Source organism: Macaca fascicularis, chromosome 5, assembly GCF_037993035.2.
Source record: "Macaca fascicularis isolate 582-1 chromosome 5, T2T-MFA8v1.1".
NCBI classification, from domain to species: Eukaryota; Metazoa; Chordata; class Mammalia; order Primates; family Cercopithecidae; genus Macaca; species Macaca fascicularis.
The window spans coordinates 110,280,504-110,302,486 of record NC_088379.1 but is presented as its reverse complement, the minus strand read 5'-3'; the positions used below and the strand labels follow the sequence as shown (position 1 = coordinate 110,302,486).

The following is a 21,983-nucleotide window of genomic DNA, read 5'->3' as shown; positions in this document are numbered from 1 at the left end:
TCTCTGTTCTAGAAGTGTATTATGTTTGGGTGAAATAACTGGCCATTTTAGTTTATAGGTTTCCAAATCAAAAAGAACCTCATCTGGACTAACATTGATTACACGATCCTGAACCTTGAGCTTAATGTCATGTGACATGAGACTTTTAAAGATTCTGGGATGAGGGTGTTTGTTTCAGTTTAGTTTTGGTTTGGTTTTGCATGGGGTGGTCTTGTAAATTAGTAATTGTGGCCAAGAGTATAGATTAGAGTAGATTGAAATATTGTCCCCAGTTTTCATCCTTTCTGCATCTACATCCTTGTCATGATCTCATCCAGAGCATAAAGTTTATTTTATGCCTTGATTTTGACCTTAGCCTTGTGTCTTGCATTGTCCGACTACATGTGGATGGAAGTGGTAGTGTGCCAGTTCTTAGCCTAGACCTTAAGTGGCATTATTATTTTTCTACTTGCCCTCTGTTTATCTGCGCCTTCTCCATAAGGAATGTTTCCCTGATGACCGTTCAGCCAAAATGGACTAAGTGAACCATGCCCAATCAGACCCACAGCTTGAAGCAGAGGCACCTATTTAGGTCCAATCTAGATTGATTGACCCCTAGCTGATCTTCAGATTTGTGAGAAGAGACTACTGTTGTTTTAAACCACTCAGTTTTGGAGCAGTTTGATTTGCTAAATAGAGTTACTGTGGCAATATGTAACTGGTAAATAATGTATCAATATTCACAAAGGAGAAGGAGAAAAGTGTAGCATCAGAAGGAAAGAATAGATCTGCTAGTTCAGCCACCCACTTGGCCAACTAAACTGCCCATTTTAGTCACCCTTATCCTAATCCATTCTAACCCTACTAAACCTCTTTTCATATTCAGATGACTGCAGTTAGCTACGTTAGGTGCTACAGAGGTCTCGAATAAAGGAGGCCAACAATGTCTCCCAGATAAGAAGACACTGCTTATCTTCCAGAAAGTATTCTCAATGAATGGCAACGACAGGTTTTTTAAATTGCTATTTGAAAATTATTTTAAAATGAGGCATTACATGGCTAGAATGTATTTATTGTGGCCACACTGTGAGTATATATTTTGTTTGGCCATCCAGCTCTACTCTCCCTCCTTTCCCACCTTGCTCTCTGTACCCGGGAGTCTGAACTATAGACCTGTATGGACTAGTCCATGGGATTGCTAACTCTGACTGCTGATGGTGCTCTGCCTATAAGGAGCCCGGCAAGAGATCAGAGATGGATAAGAAACTGATGTCAGCATGTTTATTCTCCTGCATCTCCTGGATTCTTCCCTTTAGTGTTACCATAGGACAGTTATTTCTCTAAATGAATCACTGCTTCTCTCTAGATAACATTCCTTACAGACCTTTTCCTGCTGGGTTAAGGTAAGGGCCACCTCTACTCAGGTCCTGGGTGGTAAAATCTCCACTATTAGCCCCAGGGGACCACCCTTTCAATTGTGATGTTCCCACATCTTTCCCTTTATGGTCATCCCAATTTATTTTGTTGGAATCTTGATGGAGACACAAATAATCAGATCCACAGAATATAAATTATGGCCATTTAATCTGAAATAACCAGAAAATGATAAAATACAAAGAAAACACATTTTTAAAAATTGTGACTACTCAGCATTTACATACATACTGACAGGACATAACTATTAATTAGATACACTCACTGTCTCAACTTTTAATTTATGATATATAAAACTCAAATATACTCTAGCATTAATGACAGTTTTATAAAAATCAGGCATATTTAATTTTCAACACATGTTTTAAACTATACAAAAGAAATCAAGTTCCATATTTTAGAGAACTAATATTTTTATTTGTGATAGCATGCTGTGACTTTTAATCTTCAAGAGCAATTTTTCTTTTTATTAAAGAACTAAAATATTTTTATATATAAAGTTAGTCATATTATCTTGGAAATATGTATCAGTTTAGGAAGTAGTGAATGCATTAAAACATTAGCAGAATTTATCCTACTGTTTGGGGTCAGAATTTAAGTTTTTCATTATTAATATTCAAGTCAGATTCTTTATAGACTCCCATTTTCAGGCAATACTGTAAAAATGTAGGTGTATATTATCACCAGTAACCTGTGACTTAAATTGAAGCCATGGCAATCTGGCCATGTTAGAGCATGAAGTTGGATGTGCACAACTGAAATGGATCCACCTAACTTTTTAAGGGAGGCAGTTGAAATCCCCTTAGGGTATTCTTACAAAATGTAAATTCACTGATGTGGAGACCTCAGCAGAAAAATCCCATATTTTACTTGATGGCACTTTAACACTATCCTTTCCTAAAGAAAGGATAAAGCAGGATGAAACTGAACTGTAAACTTTAGAAAGAAATATTTATACAGAATATGGTGTCCCTTTAAGATCAACTGGTGATGGCTACCCTTCAGCATTAGATAAACTTTTATGCTTTTTTTTTTTCTTTTTTGAGAAAAAAGAAGCCAAAATTTTTTTGTTGAATAAATTATGGTCTCTCACACACACACCCATACACACATACACACATGAAAGCATGGTAGTTATATTTTCACAAGACATAAGTTATTCTGTTTTTCCCATTGAAATATTTGGTTAAATTTATTTGAGAAGCCTGAACAAGAATTTAGCTCTATAACTGGGCATAATATGTTTGGAGGCAAGTAAGACACTGATTTCAGTAAGCTAAGACAGAAGGGAATGGTCACAGTGAAACACCAGAAAGCACAGGACGGGGGAAGCTGAGCTGGATTTTATTCCCTTTCCTGTAGACCCTCACAGAGTCTGACTTAGAGAGCACACTATTCCAACCAGACCTCATACTGGACAAAATAAGACCCTTGTATCTCGAGATCACATCTTTATCCCGGAAAAGAGATTTGTATTCAGATCATCGAAAGTAAGGCCCATGCTGTAATAAAAAATACCCCAAATCCTAAAGTATGCATTAAAGATGACACAGGAATGTTTTAAAAATCATGCAGAAGGTTGTTCAGTCACCAAATAAACCTACCAGTTTAGCTTAGACATGAGGGTGTAATTCAGAATAAATCCATTTTCCCAAGGACACAGGTTCCAAGCCACATAGTTACCTCTGACTCTTTCTTTGTTGTCATTTATGTTCAATCAGTCATCAATAACTAACATTTTTAGCAGCCTAAATGTATCATCGAAGTGCCCCTTCCTTTCCATTTCCATGGTAGTGACCATGAAATGACCACTATTCAGCTTTTTGACCAAGTACCTGAGTAGTTGGAAATAAACTCCTAAATTAATGCTATAATCCTAGTATTTCCTCTCTCCACCCCTCCATCATTATTAGATTAATTATTAATAAATCCCAGCTTTCAACCTGTTACAACCATGCTCTAAATGTTTAAGGATGTCAAAAAGTAAAACCCAATCATTTTTACTAAGCACTCAAATCCAGTACAACTTTAAACTCTAATGGAATCATACATACAAATAATATCATTACAATCACTAAAAATTTAGATCTACTTAACAGTTTTATTAATTGTGTTTATATACCTAGTCTCATTATATTCTCTAAACAATCTTGTAGAAAGGTGATATTTACTATGAATATAATTATTACCATGTTTAATAATGCTGGCTTGAGGAAAGGAATGTAACAGACAAGAAGAGGACAGAGAAAAGCTTTGCGAAGTAGCCTGAGGTCTAAGTCAGGGCTGGTCTGTGTGGACAAAGGAGCCAACTTCTTGACATCTTGGAAAATCAAGGGGAGCAAGTGCTTATATTTCTTAGGACAAGTTGGCCCTTCAGAGAAGAGTGCCTTTGCTACCAGGGACGATTAAATCTATCAGAAAGAAGTTGGCACTGTAAGGTTTTAATGTTTATAGTTTGTTGCTCTGGTACATGGTAGAAGATACGAATTACAACAAGAGAAATGGGAATTAGAGAGAGGAAGCAGGAAAGTAACTTTCCAGCCTGAGAACTTGTTTCTACTCTTCTGAACTTTCTTATCACCAGCCCTGTCTCCTGTAACTCCTGGAGAAAAAAGACCCCTGACCATTTATATTGAGCCCATAGCTGACCCCTCCAAATATCTTGCTGCTTTAAGTCTTTTTGTCTTTGTTATTATGTTACATAAAGGATTATGGTTAGTGTTAGATTATAGTATTACTCTGGATTCCTAGAGAAGGATACTCATAAATAGAAATAAGAACTAGCCAAAAAATACGAATAAGAGGTATAGGGGAAAGTTTGTCTTTTTAAAAGTTTTCCTTATATTGTATTTGCCTTTTCCTATATGTCTGCTCCATTATCCTCTTGCTGATACCCACTGATAATTCCTCCTCCACAGTCCATGGTGCAAATCTAAATAATTGACTTCATTACCAGTATTAATCATTAGCAGAACACTTCATGCAAAGCCTCTGTTTGCATTGCTCACTAGACTGCAGATGGCCTACCTTTGTATCAAGTGCCCACCCTTAGTCTGATAAGTAAACCTAACCAAGAGTTTTGGGTGACATAATTATAGCTACAATGGGAAGATGAATATGGCAACCATCATGCATGACATGTTCAGTAAGTGTTCTCTCCTATCATGTTTCCATTCTTCTTTCTTCTGACCTGTATTTAACCAATCTTTCAAAGAACAGTTCTTATATTTAATTCCTTCCAAACTTCTCCAACTAGCCCAGGTCACAGCATGGTGCAGTGGCAATAATATGAGGTTTAACATTACACAGATCTCACAATTACCACAAATTCATACCTTAAGTAGGTACTTCTCAAACTTCAATGTGCACAAGAATCACATAGAAAACTGATTGGAACACACATTTCTGTGCATCAGTCCCAGAGATCTGATTCAACAGGTCTGGGGTAGACCTTAAATTTGCATTTTTGACAACCTCTCAGGTGATTTTCACGCTGCCTGTCCATGAAGCATACTTTGAGTACAACTTCCTAGCTACATGGGTTTGGGCATGTTATTTAGTCTCTATCTCTAAAATAGGAAGACTTGCAGTATCTATTTCACTGGACTGTCATGCAATTTATAAAGATCAAAATATATTCCATATTTGGTATACACTGGCAATAAAAATTAATTGGTTCACCTTCCCATTCTCTGATCTTTCTTACTTATTCAATCAGCACTAATAATTCAGTACCTCTTGTATGGTACTTCCTTAAAATTTATTTAAGACCAACATAAACTTGTGTGGTGGTATGTTACAACTCTCCAATTAGATTCCAAGACACTCAGGAGTGGTAGCATAGCCCCTGCAATATTTTGCATACAGTAAGCACTTCTATTGCTTTATGAAGAAACAGTGAGGTACCAGGGTTAATTGCTTAGGCGTGGTGCCCAATACCTCAGTTTGAATCACAGCTCTGCAACTTAGAATCTATGTGGCCTTACACAAATTATTTAACCTCTTTCTTACTCAGTTACTTCTTCTGTGTGATGGTTAATATTGAGAGTCAATATTGAAGGATATTGTCAATATTGAAGGTTTGAAGGATGCAAAATATTGTTGCTGGGTGTATCTGCGAGGGTGTTGTCAAAGGAGATTAACATTTGAGTCAGTGGACTGAGAGAGGTAGACCTACCCTCCATCTGGGTAGGCACAATCTAATCAGCTGCCAGCATGGCTAGAATAAAGCAGGCAGAATAAGATGGAAGGAGTGAACTTGCTGAGTCTTCTGACCTTCATCTTTCTCCCATGCTGGATGCTTCCTGCCCTCCAACATCAGACTCCACGTTCTTCAGCTTTTGGACTCTTGGACTTACACCAGTAGTTTGACAGGTGCTCTCAGGCCTTTGGCCACAGAATGAAGACTGCACTGTCAGCTTTCCTACTTTTGAGGTTTTGGGACTTGGATTGATCCACTACTGGTTTCCTTGCCCCTCAACTTGCAGATGGCCTATCATAGGACTTCACCTTGTGATCCTGTGAGTCAATTCTCCTTAAAAAACTTCCTTTCATATATACATATATCCTATTATTGATAGTTCTGTTCCTCTAGAGAACCCTGACGAAAACGCCCTGCACAATGGGGACAATAATATTAGCCTCCTACTAGGGTTGTTGTATTAAATAAGATCCTACAGAGTAAGAACTACATAAGTGTTAGTTACTGTTACTAAATTCATTTTGTAATGTCTCCCAGTGAAAACATTGAACATTTAAAAAGAGAACGGAAACTGAATGTTAAGATAGTATAAAATGCTTTACTACAATACAATTATTTTTATTGTCAAGTATTACAAAGTAAAGTTTAGTGTTCAATTAATTGTGGGTTCTTTGTTCACAAATAACTTACATGCTAACTATTGCCACACATTTAAATACAGTTATAAATACTTACACCTCTTTCAAATGTACATTAGCTGCAAGTATCAAAGATGATCTCATTATCCTTCCTTCACCTATGGTACACAACTATTTTGTTAAACAGCTTTTCTGAACAAATGCTTTCTACAAATTATAGAAAGTGTCTTGGGGTATGATCAAGAAAGAAAACTGTGTGTAAAGTTGTGAACAACTGAGTCACCTACTGTGCCAATATAATGAATGGAGCATTAAAATATACCCACAAACATAACATTCCCTTCATTGCTTTATAGCTACTTGCTTATCTCTCCTCCCTGCTAGCGTGTAACTTACTTGATCATGAGCATTTTATGTTTTCTGTAATCCAGGAAGACTATGCATATCACTGCAGAAAGAGCATAATTTTTAGAGTCCAACTATGGATTTCAGTGAGCTCTCCTTCAAACCAGTTATGTAAACTTGGAAAGTTCATTGTTTTCTCTGAGTCACAGCTTTCAAAAACTGAAAATAAAACAAAACTTATGGGTAATGACCATTAAGTATCATAGCAAAGATGATGTTTTATTATGTATCTAAAAGTATTTTTATCAAACTAGATAATTAATAGTAGTTAACTATTAGCTAATCTTTCTTGTATTCTAGGCATTTACCTTGGTGAGTAATACAATGTAGACACTTGAAAACGTTTCTTGAAATAACAATTGTATAAATTAAGAAAGTTGGTAGTGTTTCATTCTCAATGTTGACTAATTCCAGCGTACAAATCAGCATGTTCAATAACACTAAACCACTAAGTCAGTCACAGCTCTCCTCACATCTTCCTAGAAAATCATGACAATTGCAGGTCACATCATAGTTCAGCATTTCTTGAAAATTTGGAGGATTTGACCATATGGTACCCATATTCCTAAAATGCATCAGTTAGTCACAGGTGAGTATCAGATGACCAGAAGGTTCTCACCACTTCGTGAAATCCTGTCAATTTTACTTGTGTCAACATTTACAGATTATATCAGTCAGTCAGGGTCTAACCAGGAATACAGAAGCCAATACTGTAGCATAGGCAACTAGTTATACAGGTGATACAGAAAATGTGAGACTCATAAGGGATTCTCACATTCACAATAACATAAACCAGAGATTGACACAGCAAGAAGATACTACTAATACTTGGCTAGAGAGAAAAAGGAGGAGCTAGTGTTGTAGGAGCCCATGGCCATGGTTACGTGAAGGGTACACTGGAACACACAGAGATGAAGCCATTGCTGGAGAAACAGCCAGACAGAGCGAATAAGAAGAGGTGGGGAGAATGGAGTTAACTTGATAGAGTGTCCTACTAGTCCCCTACCCTCAAGTCTCCTGCCAGGGCTTGCCATTGTCTTCACCCTGCTGGAGGCAGCTGACTCAGAAACCTGAGGAATGCATCTTGCATGGGTGAGTCCTTCCGTGATACAGAACAGAGCAAGGCAAGGAGGAGATAGATACCTGAAGGCAAACAAGCCTAGAACCTTGATACTTCTCTGCTTTATCATTTGTATTGTCTGCTTGATCCCTTGGTCAATATTTCAGTTTTTCATGTTTGTTACAGGGCAAGAGGTCCTGTATCATTTCTTTGCAGAGGAGTAGCAACTATCTCACTTCTTTTACTCTTGTACTTTAATGCACTAAGACTGATGAAACTACTTTATTTGGTTTCTTATTTTAAGCTGTCTTTTTATATATCATGCAAATACTTTCCCTAACCTTAAGAGTTACATCAGGGCAAACTCAATAAGACATATGATAATGGCTGTTGTTCTCTAAACACCCACTATGTGTCAGGCTCTGCATTGTGTGGCTAATTATAACAACAATTTTGTGAAGTTAGTATTACTCCTCAGTTTACTTAAGATAAACTACAATCCAAGGTAGGTTAAGGAAATTTCCAAGGTTGCCTGGCTGAAAAATGGCAGAACAGAATTCCAATCCAGGTTAGCAAGACTACTTCAGACACTATTTAATTGTTTCCATTATTCATTCTGTTTCTCAATGTAATTTTATTTTATTTTTCCCTGTGGCATTCTAGGTACACTTCTCCTAAGTGCTTGAAAACCACTTGCCTTATTGTTTAGACGACAGAGTGATATGATTGCACAACACAACTCCTTGACTGTACATAGAATAACAAATCAATGGTTTGGGTTAGCAACCTTCCCTAATGAGGCTACATATACTTGTATGTAAGAAAAGTTTGGCTGGAATGTTTTGTTAAGAAAAATATGGATTCCAGTACAGGACCTATTAATAGATTCCTTCCAACATGTGTATACTTACTAGATAGATAGATATATATGTAGATAGATAACAGCTAGATAACCACATATAGATAGATAGATATAGATAGATAGACAGATAAATGACAGATAGACAGATTAAATAGATTTAGGTTGGTGCAAAAGTAATTGCAGTTTTTGCCATTAAAATGTCATTGCTTAATTAAAACCATGGTGAGATACGGTCTCACACCAGTTAGAATGGTAATCATTAAAAAATCAGGAAACAACAGGTGCTGGAGAGGATGTGGAGAAATAAGAACACTTTTACACTGTTGGTGGGACTGTAAACTAGTTCAACCATTGTGGAAAACAGTGTGGTGATTCCTCAAGGATCTAGAACTAGAAACACCATTTGACCCAGCCATCCCATTACTGGGTATATACGCAAAGGATTATAAATCACGCTGCTATAAAGACACATGCACACGTATGTTTATTTCAGCACTATTCACAATAGCAAAGACTTGGAATCAACCAAAATGTCCATCAGTGACAGATTGGATTAAGAAAATGTGGCACATATACACCATGGAATACTATGCAGCTATAATAAAGGATGAATTCGTGTCCTTTGTAGGGACATGAATGCAGCTGGAAACCATCATTCTCAGCAAACTATCACAAGAACAGAAAACCAAACACCGCATGTTCTCACTTTTAGGTGGGAATTGAACGATGAGATCACTTGGACACAGGAAGGGGAGCATCACACACCGGGTCCTATTGTGGGGAGGGGTTAGTGGGGAGGGATAGCATTAGGAGATATATCTAATGTAAATGATGAGTTAATGGGTGCAGCACACCAACATGGCACATGTATACGTATGTAACAAACCTGCACATTGTGCACATGTACCCTAGAACTTAAAGTATAATAATAATAATAATGTCATTGCTTTTAATTGCAAAAACCATAATTACTTTTGCACTAACTTAATAGACACTAAGAGACGCAAAAGGGTTTCAAGAGGACACATATTTTTGGAGAACACATGGAGAAGATTTAGGGATGAAAAGACTCCATGTTGGGTTTGTGATATAGATAAAATAATAATAATAACAGTCATACCAGTATTAGTAACCTCAAAAATTAAATACATAATACATTTACTTTTCTCCTCTTTTAATTTATTATTTAAATTACTACTCCCAGATTAGCAGCCCAGCAGGTACTAGAGTACCTGGCTTTTCAAAATCCAGCATTAGGTAAAATTCAATTCATATGAAGGCTTAATTTAAGATCTTTTCATATTTGATTTTTCTGTTGCGTTGCACATTTCTGATCACTCTGTTTTCTTTGTGACACTCTGTCCTCTCTGTCTCTCTCTCCTTCTCGATCTCTCTTTTTTGGACACTACTAGTTTTTGGTTCTGCTCCATCTTGAGCATGCTTGTCGAAATCCCTGCAGTGTCCTCGCTCATTTGCTGGTTAAAAGCACAGGCTCTGCAGCCGGACTGCCTCTGGATAAATTCTGACTCTTCAACTGACTAGCTCTGTAACCTTTGACTGTTTTCAAAATCTTCTTTTAATAGACATTATGATACAGAATATACATTAAGTTTGAAAAGTTTGATTTTGATATCCAATCTAAACAAGAATCTGCATGATTACTAAACCAATACAAACATGTTCCTATTTGGTTAGCTTTAGCTTACAAAGTGTGTGCTCAATGACTAATTAGGATGCTTTTGGCTCCATGTAACAAATCCTCTTTGGACCGACTTATAGAGAAAGGGCATTTGTGTGTTTGTAAATGAGCAGGCAACAGTGTGCTTCAGGGTGGGTCCCAGGTTTTTCTGCTGCTTAGTGAGGTGAGGAAGACAGGCTCTTTGCATCTACTTGGTTCCCTACACTCCGGCTTCAGTCTTAGATGGTTCCCCTCATGGTGGCAGGTTTGCTGCCAGTGGCAGTCTGGGCTTTGTGGCTGTGCTTTGGTAGGAAATATCAGAAAATGGTCAGAAGAGATCAAGAAGTAGAGAGAGAAAAGATATAGAATTATTGAGAAGGAGTTCCTTTTCCAGAACACCCAGCAAATCTCTCTTGCTCTCTCATTGACCCACATTGTCTTAATGTTCCTCATCCCTAACAAGGGATGACAGTAACATAATCAATCAGCCAAATCCGTTTGGGGAGAAGGAATGAGACACAGGAAAATATACAGTGCCAAACTTCTTCATTTGTAATGCTAAAATCTTCGCAGGAAACTAGAGTCTTTGTTACGTAAAATATATTTTGTTGTCATGGGGATTACCTCATAATTACGTGGTTCAAGTTATGTGCTGAAAACTTCTTGGCAGCTATGTAGGAGACAGTCTCATTGAAATTATCATTCTGATGTGACCTGTGATTAGATTGTTTTAATCTCTGGATTGTAGGGGAGATAGAAAAAATTATTTATCAATTGCCTATTTATAGGTGACCAATAAAAATGGAGGCCAACTTCAAACAAAAATTCTATAAGTAACTAATACACAATTCACCTTTTCCATACACATCAACTGGAATAAATACTTTATATAATCATTTACATTATCTCAAAAAAAAAAAAAAAAGAAACAAAAACAAGAGGGTGGGTGGCTGGTAAGATGGCCAAACAGGATCAGCTCTGGTCTGCAGCTCCCAGGGAGATCAACACAGAAGGTGGGTGATTTCTGTATTTCCAACTGATGTAACTGGAGGTACCTGGTTCATCTCACTGGGACTGGTTAGACAGTGGGTGCAGCCCACAGAGGGTGAGCGGAAGCAGGGTGGGGTTTCACCTCAGCTGGGAAGTCCAAGAGGTCGTGAAACTCCCACCCCTAGCCAAGGGAAGCCCTGAGGGATCCTGCCTTCAGGAACAGTGTACTCCAGTGCAGATACTAAGCTTTCTCACAGTCTTCACAACCTGCAAACCAGGAGAATCTCTCAGGTGCCTACACCACCAGGGCCCTAGGTTTCAGGCACAAAACTGGATGGCTATTTGAGCAGACACCAAGCTATCTGCGGGAGTTATTTTATACCCTAGTGGCACCTGGAACACCAGTGAGACAGAACCATTCATGCCCCTGGAAAAGGTGCTGAAGCCAGGGAGCCAAGTGGTCTAGCTGAGTGGATTCCACCCCACAGAGCCCAGCAAGCTAAGATCCACTGGCTTAAAATTCTTGCTGCCAGCACAGCAGTCTGAAGTCATCCTGGGACACTTGAGCTTGGTGGGGAGAGGGGCATCTGCCACTACTGAGGCTTGAGTAGGCTTATAGAAAAACCTCCCATCTCCCTGGGACAGAGTACCTAGGGGACAGGGTGGCTGTGGATGCAGCTTCAGTAGACCTAAATGTTCCTGCCTGCAGGCTCTGAAGAGAGCAGCGGATCTCCTAGCACAGCACTCAAGCTCTGCTAAGGGACACACTGCCTCCTCAAGTGGGTCCCTGACCCCCGTGCCTCCCAGCAGGGGTCAAGAGACACCTCATACAGAGAGCTCTGGCTGGATTTCTGGTGGGTGCCCCTCTGTGATGAAGCTTCCAGAAAAAAGAGCAGGCAGCAATCTTCGCTATTCTGCAGCCTCTGCTGGTGATACCCAGGCAAACAGGGTCTGGAGAGAACCTCTAGCAAACTCCAGCAAACCTGCAGAAGAGGGGCCTGACTGTCAGAAGGAAAACGAACTAACAGAAAGCAGTAACATCAACATCAACAAAAAAGACGCCCACACAAAAACCTTTTTCAAAGGTCCTCAGCATCAAAATCCAAAGATAGATAAATCCACAATGAGGAGAAAAGAAAGCTGAAAATTCCAAAAACCAGAACGCCTCTTCTCCAGTGGATCACAACTCCTTGCCAGCAAGGGAAGAAAACTGGATAGAGAATGAGTTTGACAAATTGACAGAAGTAGGCTTCAGAAGGTGAGTAGTAACAAACTCCTCTGAACTAAAGGAGCATGTTCTAATCCAATGCAAGGAAGCTAAGAACCTCGATAAAATGTTACAGGAAGAGCTAACTAGAATAATCAGTTGAGAGAAGAACACAAATGACCTGATGGAGCTGAAAAACACAGCATGAGAACATTGTGAAGCATACACAAGTATCAATAGCTGAATTGATTAAGCTGAAGAAAGGATATCTGAGATTGAAGATCAAGTTAAAGAAATAATGTGTGAAGACAAGATTAGAGAAAAAACAATGAAAAGGAACAAACAAAACCTCCAAGAAATACAGGACTATGTGAAAAGACCAAATCTACATCTGATTGGCATACCTGAAAATAATGGGGAGAATGGGACCAAGTTGGAAAACACTCTTCAGTATATTATCCAGGAGAACTTCCCCAACCTAGCAGGACAGGCCAACATTCAAATTCAGGAAATATAGAGAAAACACCACAAAGATACTTCTCAAGAAGAGCAACCCCACGACACATAACTGTCAGATTCACCAAGGTTGAAATGAAGGAAAAAATGTTAAGGGCAGCCAGAGAGAAAGGTCAAGTTAGTTACCCAAAAAGGGAAGCCCATTAGACTAACAGTGGATCTCTCTGCAGAAACCCTACAAGCCAGAAGACAGTGGAGGACAATATTCAACATTCTTAAAGAAAAGAATTTTCAACCCAGAATTTCATATCCAGCCAAACTAAGCTTCATAAGTGTGGAAGGAGAAATAAAATCCTTTAAAGACAAGCAAGTGCTGAGAGATTTTGTCACCACCGGCCCTGCCTTGTTCCTGAAGAAAGCACTAAACATGGAAAGGAAAAACCTGTACAAGCCACTGCAAAGACATACAAATTTTAAAGACCATTGACACTATGAAGAAACTGCATCAACTAATAGGCAAAATCACCAACTAGCATCATAAAGACAGGAACAACTCCACACATAACAATATTAATATTAAATGTAAATGGGCTAAGTACCACAATTAAAAGACACAGCCTGGCAAATTGGATAAAGGGTCAAGACCCATCAGTGTGCTGTATTCAGGAGACCTGTCTTATGTGCAAAGACACACATAGGCTTAAAATAGAGGGATAGAGAAATATTTACCAAGCAAATGGAAAGCAAAAGAAAGCAGGGCTTGCAATCCTAGTCTCTGATAAAACAGACTTTAAACCAACAAAGATCAGAAAAGACGAAAAGGGCATTACATGATGGTCAAGGGATCAATGCAACAAGAAGAGCTAACTAGCCTAAATATATATGCACCCAATACAGAAGCACCCAGATACATAAAACAAGTTCTTATAGACCTACAAAGAGACTTAGATTCCCACACAATAATAGTGGGAGATTTTACACCCCACTGTCAATATTAGACAGATCAACGAGAAATAAAATTAACAAAGATATTCGGGACTTGAACTCAGCTCTAGACCAAGTGGACCTAATAGACACCTATAGAACTTTCCACCAAAAATTAGAATAATACACGTTCTTCTCAGCACCACATTGCACTTATTCTAAAATTGACCACATAATTGGAAGTAAAGCACTCCTCAGCAAATGTAAAGAACAGAAATCATAACAAACACTCTCACAGACCACAGTGAAATCAAATTAGAACTCAGGATTAAGAAACTCATTCAAAACCACACAACTACATGGAAACTGAAAAATCTGCTCTTGAATGACTACTGGGTAAATAATGAACTTAAAGCAGAAATAATAAGTTCTTTGAAACCAATGAGAGCAAAGACAAAACATACCAGAATCTCTGGGACACAGCTAAAGCAATGTTTAGAGGGAAATTTATAGTGCTAAATGTCCACAGTAGCAAGTGGGAAAGAACTAAAATTAACACCCTAATATCACAATTAAAATAACTAGAGAAGCAAGAGCAAACAAATTCAAAAGCTAGAAGAAGAAAAGAAGTAAGATCAGAACAGAAAAGAAGACAATAGAGACACAAAAAAACCCTTCAAAAAAAAAATCAATGAATCCAGGAGCTCGTTTTTTGAAAAGATTAACAAAATAGACCACTAGCCAGAATAATAAAGAAGAAAAGAGAGAGGAATCAAATAGACACAATAAAAAATGACAAAAGGGATATCACCACTGATCCCACAGAAATACAAACTACCATCAGAGAATGCTATAAACACCTCTATGCAAATAAACTAGAAAATCTAGAAGTAATGGATAAATTCCTGGACACATACACCCTTCTAAGACTAAACCAGGAAGAAGTCAAATCCCTGAATAGATCAATAAAAAGTTCTGAAATTGAGCCAGTAATTAATAGCCTACCAATCAAAGTCATCTCAAGATCAGAAGGATTCACAGCCGAATTCTAACAGAGGTAAAAGGAGGAGATGATACCATTCCTTCTGAAACTATTCCAAACAATAGAAAAAGAGGGACTCCTCCCTAACTCATTTAATGAGGTCAGCCTCATTGTGATACCAAAACCTGGCAGAGAAACAACAAAAGAGTAAATTTCAGGCCAATATCCCTGATGAAACTGGATGTGAAATCCTCAGTAAACCACTGGCAAACCAAATCCAGCAGCACTTCAAAAAGCTTATCTACCATGATAAAGTCAGCCTCATCCCTGGGATGCAAGGTTGGTTCAACATATGCAAATCAATAAGCGTAATCTGTCACATAGACAGAACCAATGAAAAAAAACACATGATTTTTCTCAACAGATACAGAAAAGGCCTTTGATAAAATTCAACACACCTTCATAATAAAAACTATAAATAAACTAGGTATTGATGAAAGGTATCACAAAATGATAAGAGCTATTTATGACAAATCCATAGCCAATATCACACTGAATGTGCAAAAGCTGGAAGCATTCCTTTGAAAACCAGCACAAGAAAGGATGTCCTCTCTCACCACTCCTATTCAGCATAGCACTGGAAGTTCTGATCAGGGCAATCAGGCAAAAGAAAGAAATAAAATATGTTCTAATAGGAAGAGAGGAAGTCAAATTGTCTCTGTTTGCAGATGACATGATTGTATACCTAGAAAACCCCATCGTCTCAGCCCAAAATCTCCTTAAGCTGATAAGCAACTTCAGCAAAGTCTCAGGATGAAAAATCAATGTGTGAAAATCACAAGCATTCCTATACACTAATAATAGACAAACAGCCAAATCATGAGTGAACTCCCATTCACAATTGCTACAAAGAGAATAAAATACCTAGGAATACAAATTACAAGGAACTTGAAGGACCTCTTCAAGGAGAACTACAAACCACAGCTCAAGGAAATAAGAGAGGACACAAACAAATGGAAGAACATTGCATGCTCATGGACAGGAAGAATCAATATCGTGAAAATGGCCATACCGCCCAAGTAATTTATAGATTCAATGCTATCCCCATCAAGCTACCATTGACTTTCTTCACAGAATTAGAAAAAACTACTTTAAATTTCATTTGAAACCAAAGAAGTGCCTGTATAGTCAAGACAATCCTAAGCAAAAAGAACAAAGCTGGAGGCATCACACTACCTGACTTCAAACAATATTACAAAGTTACTGTAATGAAAGCACCATGGTACTGATATCAAAACAGATATATAGACCAATGGAACAGATCAGAGGCCTCAGAAATAACGCCACACATCTACAACTATCTGACCTTTGACAAACCTGACAAAAACAAGTAACGGGGAAAGGACTCCCTATTTAATAAATGATGCTGGGAAAATGGGCTAGCCATATGCAGAAAACCGAAACTGTACCCCTTCCTTACACCTTATACAAAAATTTACTCAAGATGGATTAAAGACTTAAACATAAGACCTAAAACCATAAAAACCCTGGAAGAAAACCTAGGCAATACCATCCAGGACATAGGCATGGGCAAAGACTTCATGACTAAAACACCAAAAGCAATGGTAATACAAGCCAAAAGTGACAACTGGGATCTCATTAAACTAAAGAGCTTCTGCATATCTAAAGAAACTACCATCAGAGTGAACAGGCAACCTACAGAATGGGAGGGAAATTTTGCAAGTTATCCATCTGACAAAGGGATAATATCCTGAATCTACAAGGAACTTAAAACAAATTTACAAGAAAAAACCCCATCAAAAAGTAGGCAAAGGATATGAACAGACATTTCTCAAAAGAAGACATTTATGCATCCAACAAACATATGAAAAAAAGCTCGTCATCACTGGTCATTAGAGAAATGCAAATCAAAACCACAGTGAGATACCATCTCACACCAAGTAGAATGGCAATCATTAAAAAGTTATGAAGCAACAGATACTAGAGACGATATGGAGAAATAGGAATGCTGTTATACTGTTGGTGGGAGTGCAAATTAGTTCAACCTTTGTGGAAGACAGTGTGGCAATTCCTCAAGGATCTAGAATCAGAAATACCATTTGACCCAGCAATCCCATTACTGGGTATATACACAAAGGATTATAAATCATTCTACCATAAAGGACATGCACACGTATGTTTATTGCGGCACTATTCACAATAGCAAAGACTTGGAGCCAACCCAAATGCCCAACAATGATAGACTGGATAAAGAAAATGTGGCACATATACACCATGGAATACTATGCAGTCATAAAAAGAGAGGAGTTCATGTCCTTTGTAGGGACATGGATGAAGCTGGAAACCACCATTCTCAGCAAACTAACACAGGAACAGAGAACTAAACATTGCATATCATCACTCCTAAGTGGGGTTGAACAATGAGACCACAGGGACACAGGGAGGGGAACATCACACATCGGGGCCTGTCGGAGGATGTGGGGCTAGGGGAGGGGTAGCATTAGGAGAAATATCTAATGTAGATGACAGGTTAATAGGTGCAGCAAACTACCATGCCACATGTATACCCATGTAACAAACCTGCACATTCTGCATATGTATCCCAGAACTTAAAGTATATTTAAAAAAAAAAACAAGAATACCTTAGTTTCATAGGAATTAACATTTCCAAATGAAATATAAATGGAATCTCTCAGAAGACCAGCAATATTGTAAAGCCCTAGAGAAATTCTATAGACATTTAAGTCTCCCAAAGATGATAGTGTCATGTTTCAGAGATAACTTGGATTTATAAATTACTTTTATGGGTTAATGAAGTTGCCTACAATTTTTACAGAATTGGAATCACTTAACGTGAGAAATACAGAAAGCAGAACATGTTTTATTTTAGCAATCTGAGACAGACTTTCAAAAGTTAAAATTAAGTTTCATTGGACATTCTCATACCATTAGAAAACAAAATTGATCGAAGAACTACAAATTAGGACTAATACTAAAAATGCTATTTTATTTTGAAGAAATTTCTAATCAAGTTAGGAAGAGACTGATGTTAACTATAGGTGTATTTAGTATCTACATCAATCACCTGGAAAGGAAGTAAACGATACGTTAATGAAATTTGCAGATAATACTGAATTGAAGGGTGTTTTTAGCATGCATTATGACAAGGTAGATGAATGATTTTGAAGGAGTATATGTAAGTAAAAATGACCTTATACTTGAAAAATCAGGCTAGTACAATTGTTATAAATAATTTTTAAAAATTCACTCGGTGGAAGCAAAAGCAAGGCATATATAATGGACAGAAAGAATGTACCTTTCATTTACGGCAGATTTGACTTTATTAGAAATGTAATGGAGTCAAAAACGAAAACAGTATTTGAGAACTGGACATGTTAAATATTCACTTTACAATGACAGGAAAACACTGTTTATATAATTCTGATGAGACAAATATTTGAATATTAAAAATAATTTGGTATTTACCAATGTACTCAAATATAGGAAAATTAGATTTAATATAACTGAGATGAGACGGGCAATAAAAATGATTAAACAGTTAGCCTGATGAACTTCTAAGAAAAAAATTAAAATAATTCATCTTGTTGTCTGCAAACCTAAGCAAAGGAAGCACAAAGAACCATATGTAATAACTTTCTTTGCTAAGGAATTGTACAGCAAAACTCCATTCACTCAAAGGAACAGAAGGCATTCCTTTGAATAATCTAGATTGATTATTTGGTAAATCTCATTAAAACAATAGTAACAGTGATATTTCTGATGGAATGCTAAATAAACAATTGTATACAATTATCTGCTATGTGATCATTTGTATATTCCAGGGGGTCACATGAGAAAAGAAAGTGATGAGAATCGGCTACAATAGCATTAACTGCTGAAGAATCAAATAGTTGTTCAAAAGGTGTCTTGACTATACTATATGTTAGCAATGAGAGCAAATGGAGGTTCCCCCAATTGGCTTTTAGATAAGGCTACAAAATCATTGTAGTTGGATTTGTCCTTCTGACTAAAGACCAAATGAAATAATAGCATTTTGTTTTTCTATTTCTTCATCCTTCAAAAACTTTTAGGCTTATTTTACTTAGTAATTGTCCCCAGAAGTAATATCTTTTTGGCGAAGTATTTATTTACTTATTGGTGTGCTTTTGTTTCATTTTGTTTTAGTGCTGGGAAAGTGAGACATCAGATGGTTTCAAACAAGTGTATACAATATTTATATAAACAAGAATTTTGTCATTCACACACTCAAAGACACATACATAGACACACACATACTTTAATTCTTCACAGGGAGAATTAAATTTAACAACAATCAAAAAATGGGTTCTTCAACCCAGCAATCCTATTAATGGGTATAAATTTAAAAAATCATTCTACCAAAAAGACACATGTATTTGTATGTTCATAGCTATGCTATTTACACTAGCAAAGACATGAAATCATCCCAGGTGATAATCAATAGTAGATTGGATAAAGCAAATGTGGACATATACACCATGAAATACCATGCAGCCATAAAAAGAATGATATAATGTCTTGCAGCAACGTGTTTAGAGCTGGAGGCCATAATCCTAAGCAAATTAACACAGGAACAGAAAACCAAATACTACATGTTCTCACTAATAAGTGGGAACTAAGCACTGAGCACACATGGACATAAATATGAGAACAATAGATGCCGTGGCCTACTAGAGGGTGGGAGTGGGTGGGTTAAAACACTACCTATCAGTTACCCTGCTCACTACTAGGGTAACAGGACCTGTGCTCCAAACATCAGCATCATGCAATAGTATCATGTAACAAATCTGCACATGTATTGCCTGTATCTAAACTAAAGGTCGAAATTTAAAAAAAAAAAAAAAAAAAAAAAAAAAGGGTTCTTATCTAAATGTTGAGCAATGGGGCTTTGCCATTTTATATCTGGGTCAAAAGTAGAGTGGGTGACCAGTAAAGGCAACAGTTCCAACAAGTCATTAAATGGAATATTTCTGTCACATTTATTCTTCATCATCCATTTCTAACACTGGCTGATTTGCTCATGAATTGTAGATGGATAGAGTTACACATAGTAACTCTAGAGTAAAATGAAACTGAAAGTTTGGCTAGCTGTTCAACACCATATAATTGTCTTATAAAGCAGTATTACTGTGTTTTAAAATATTTAGAAGGAAGAAAAGGAAACATTCCATTAAAAAACTAGTTTAGAGGGATCCAAAAAACTGCTGAGTTAGTTACCACATAACGTTTCATATTTTTTGTGTTTAGGGCTAAATTCAATTACTTGCAAGATTTTCACGATTTGTGTTCTTCAAATCTTTATAGTGTCATCTGCAGTCACTCTCAACACATACACACACACAAACACACACACACACATGATTTATCCAAACCAACAAAAACTTGATATTTTCCAAATATGTCATGCACATGTTTTCTCTATTTAGAATGCATTTCTTCTCTGTGTCTGTCTGGAAAATGATGAAACTTCAAGGTGCAGTTCAAATGCCATCTTTTATGCCAAGCCTCACAATATCTTTCCTCAGCCACCTCCCCTCTTCAGACAGAATCAGTCACTATTCCTTTGTGTCCCTACAGTACTTACGTACAACATCACAATGATAACAACAGCAAGAACAACTACCACTATTCAATTATAAGCATCATTTATTAAATATCTAATATGCCAGGCACTGTGGTAGGTATTTTCTATACAGTCTTTCTTATCTTTAGAATAACACCTGAATATATATATTGTCCTCCCCATGAATAACTTAAGGCCCAGAAAAATTGAAAAGTGTGTTAAAAGTCATATGACAGTCAACATAATCCCCCTTACTCTACTCACTGCAAGTCTTTACTCTTTTCATGTGGCCATTTTCCTTTTCTGTATGTCTCAATTCTTGCTCTGATAATTGTACTCAGTACTTTTTTATTTATGAGAAGGCAGTATGTCATCTTCACAAGACAGGCCTGGGGCCATATTGTTTGGTTTAGAATTCTGGGTTCCAACTCTTATTAGTTGAGTGATCCTGAGTGATTTATTTAGCCCCTCTGTGCATGAGTATCTTCATCTATAAAGTGAAGATAAGACTCCTACCTTATGGGGTAGATTTGAGGATTAAATGAGCTAATATGTATAATAAGTATAATAGCATCTGCCTTGCTATAAGTGCTCCATATCTGTTAGTTATGATTACTGGTTTATGCATGTCTCTCTCCCATCTAGACTGTGAGCTCCTCAAAGGCAGGAATTATATCTCTTTCATCTTTTCATCTCCTCCACCTAGAAGAGCATCTTGCAATGTAGAATTACAAAAGTAGATTTATGCCAATGGTGAGTTAGTATATTGGGGGTGGTGCTGAAGGGCAGGGAGGGGAAGAGTTATGTATATGACACCAATATATGATTGCCATGAGTCACTTTTTCCTGACAGGGGAAAAAAGAAAGAACCCATCAGCTGTGGTGGACTCCAGCAATCCATAATCACACTCTTTCAGCTGGTAAGCTATGATATATGCTGCAGAACTAATTTCCCCTTGCAAAAGGGACTGAACAGATAGTGAAACTCAAGCACTAAGAAGGCATGCTAAGGTGTCAGGAGTTGCTCACCAGCAGCTGCCACTGATCCCCTGCCCCGGTTAGCTTGGAGCCGCCAATTCTGCTTCTTCATGCTGTTCCCAGACCTGCAATTGAAAATTCCTATATGCAATGACCAAAAAAAAAAAAAAAAAAAAAAAAAAATCCCACCAGAAGGGATCTGCTCTGGTGATTAAGGTCAATGGGCACTATCATGTGCTCTGCTCTCTGGCTTGCTATCGTTCTGATCTTTTTTGTTCTTCTATAGTCCCCGATTTCTGGCTACTGTCCAAAATTTCAAATTGCCTTTACCCTCAGTACCCCCAAATTGCCCCATACCCTTAGTTCCTTCTGCCCTGTTATCTGCTCTCTTGCCTTGTTACTGAATCCTGAACACATGGACACAAGATATTCATCTTTGTCTTGTTTTATGCTTGATGGAATTTCCTAATCCTAACCCTATATCCAGCCCAGCAAAACTGGTGACTGGCCTAGCTGTAAGGAAACAACATTGTACCTCTTCTCAAGTTATGGATCTTTTACACACA

General features: G+C 37.5%; 1 long non-coding RNA gene across 17 annotated transcripts in view; it reads right to left on the bottom strand.

Moving 5' to 3' along the window:
• LOC102119997 (uncharacterized) overlaps positions 1-21,983 on the bottom strand; it is a 166,667-nt gene that overhangs the window by 66,687 nt on the left and 77,997 nt on the right. For 12 of the 17 annotated variants that reach the window (XR_010586928.1, XR_010586935.1, XR_010586936.1 and 9 more), the window contains one exon: positions 21,469-21,542. The exons of the other annotated variants lie outside the window; for them this stretch is intronic. This is a non-coding gene — a long non-coding RNA (uncharacterized lncRNA). The remainder of the gene's footprint in view (positions 1-21,468; positions 21,543-21,983) is intronic. 17 annotated transcript variants of the gene reach the window in all.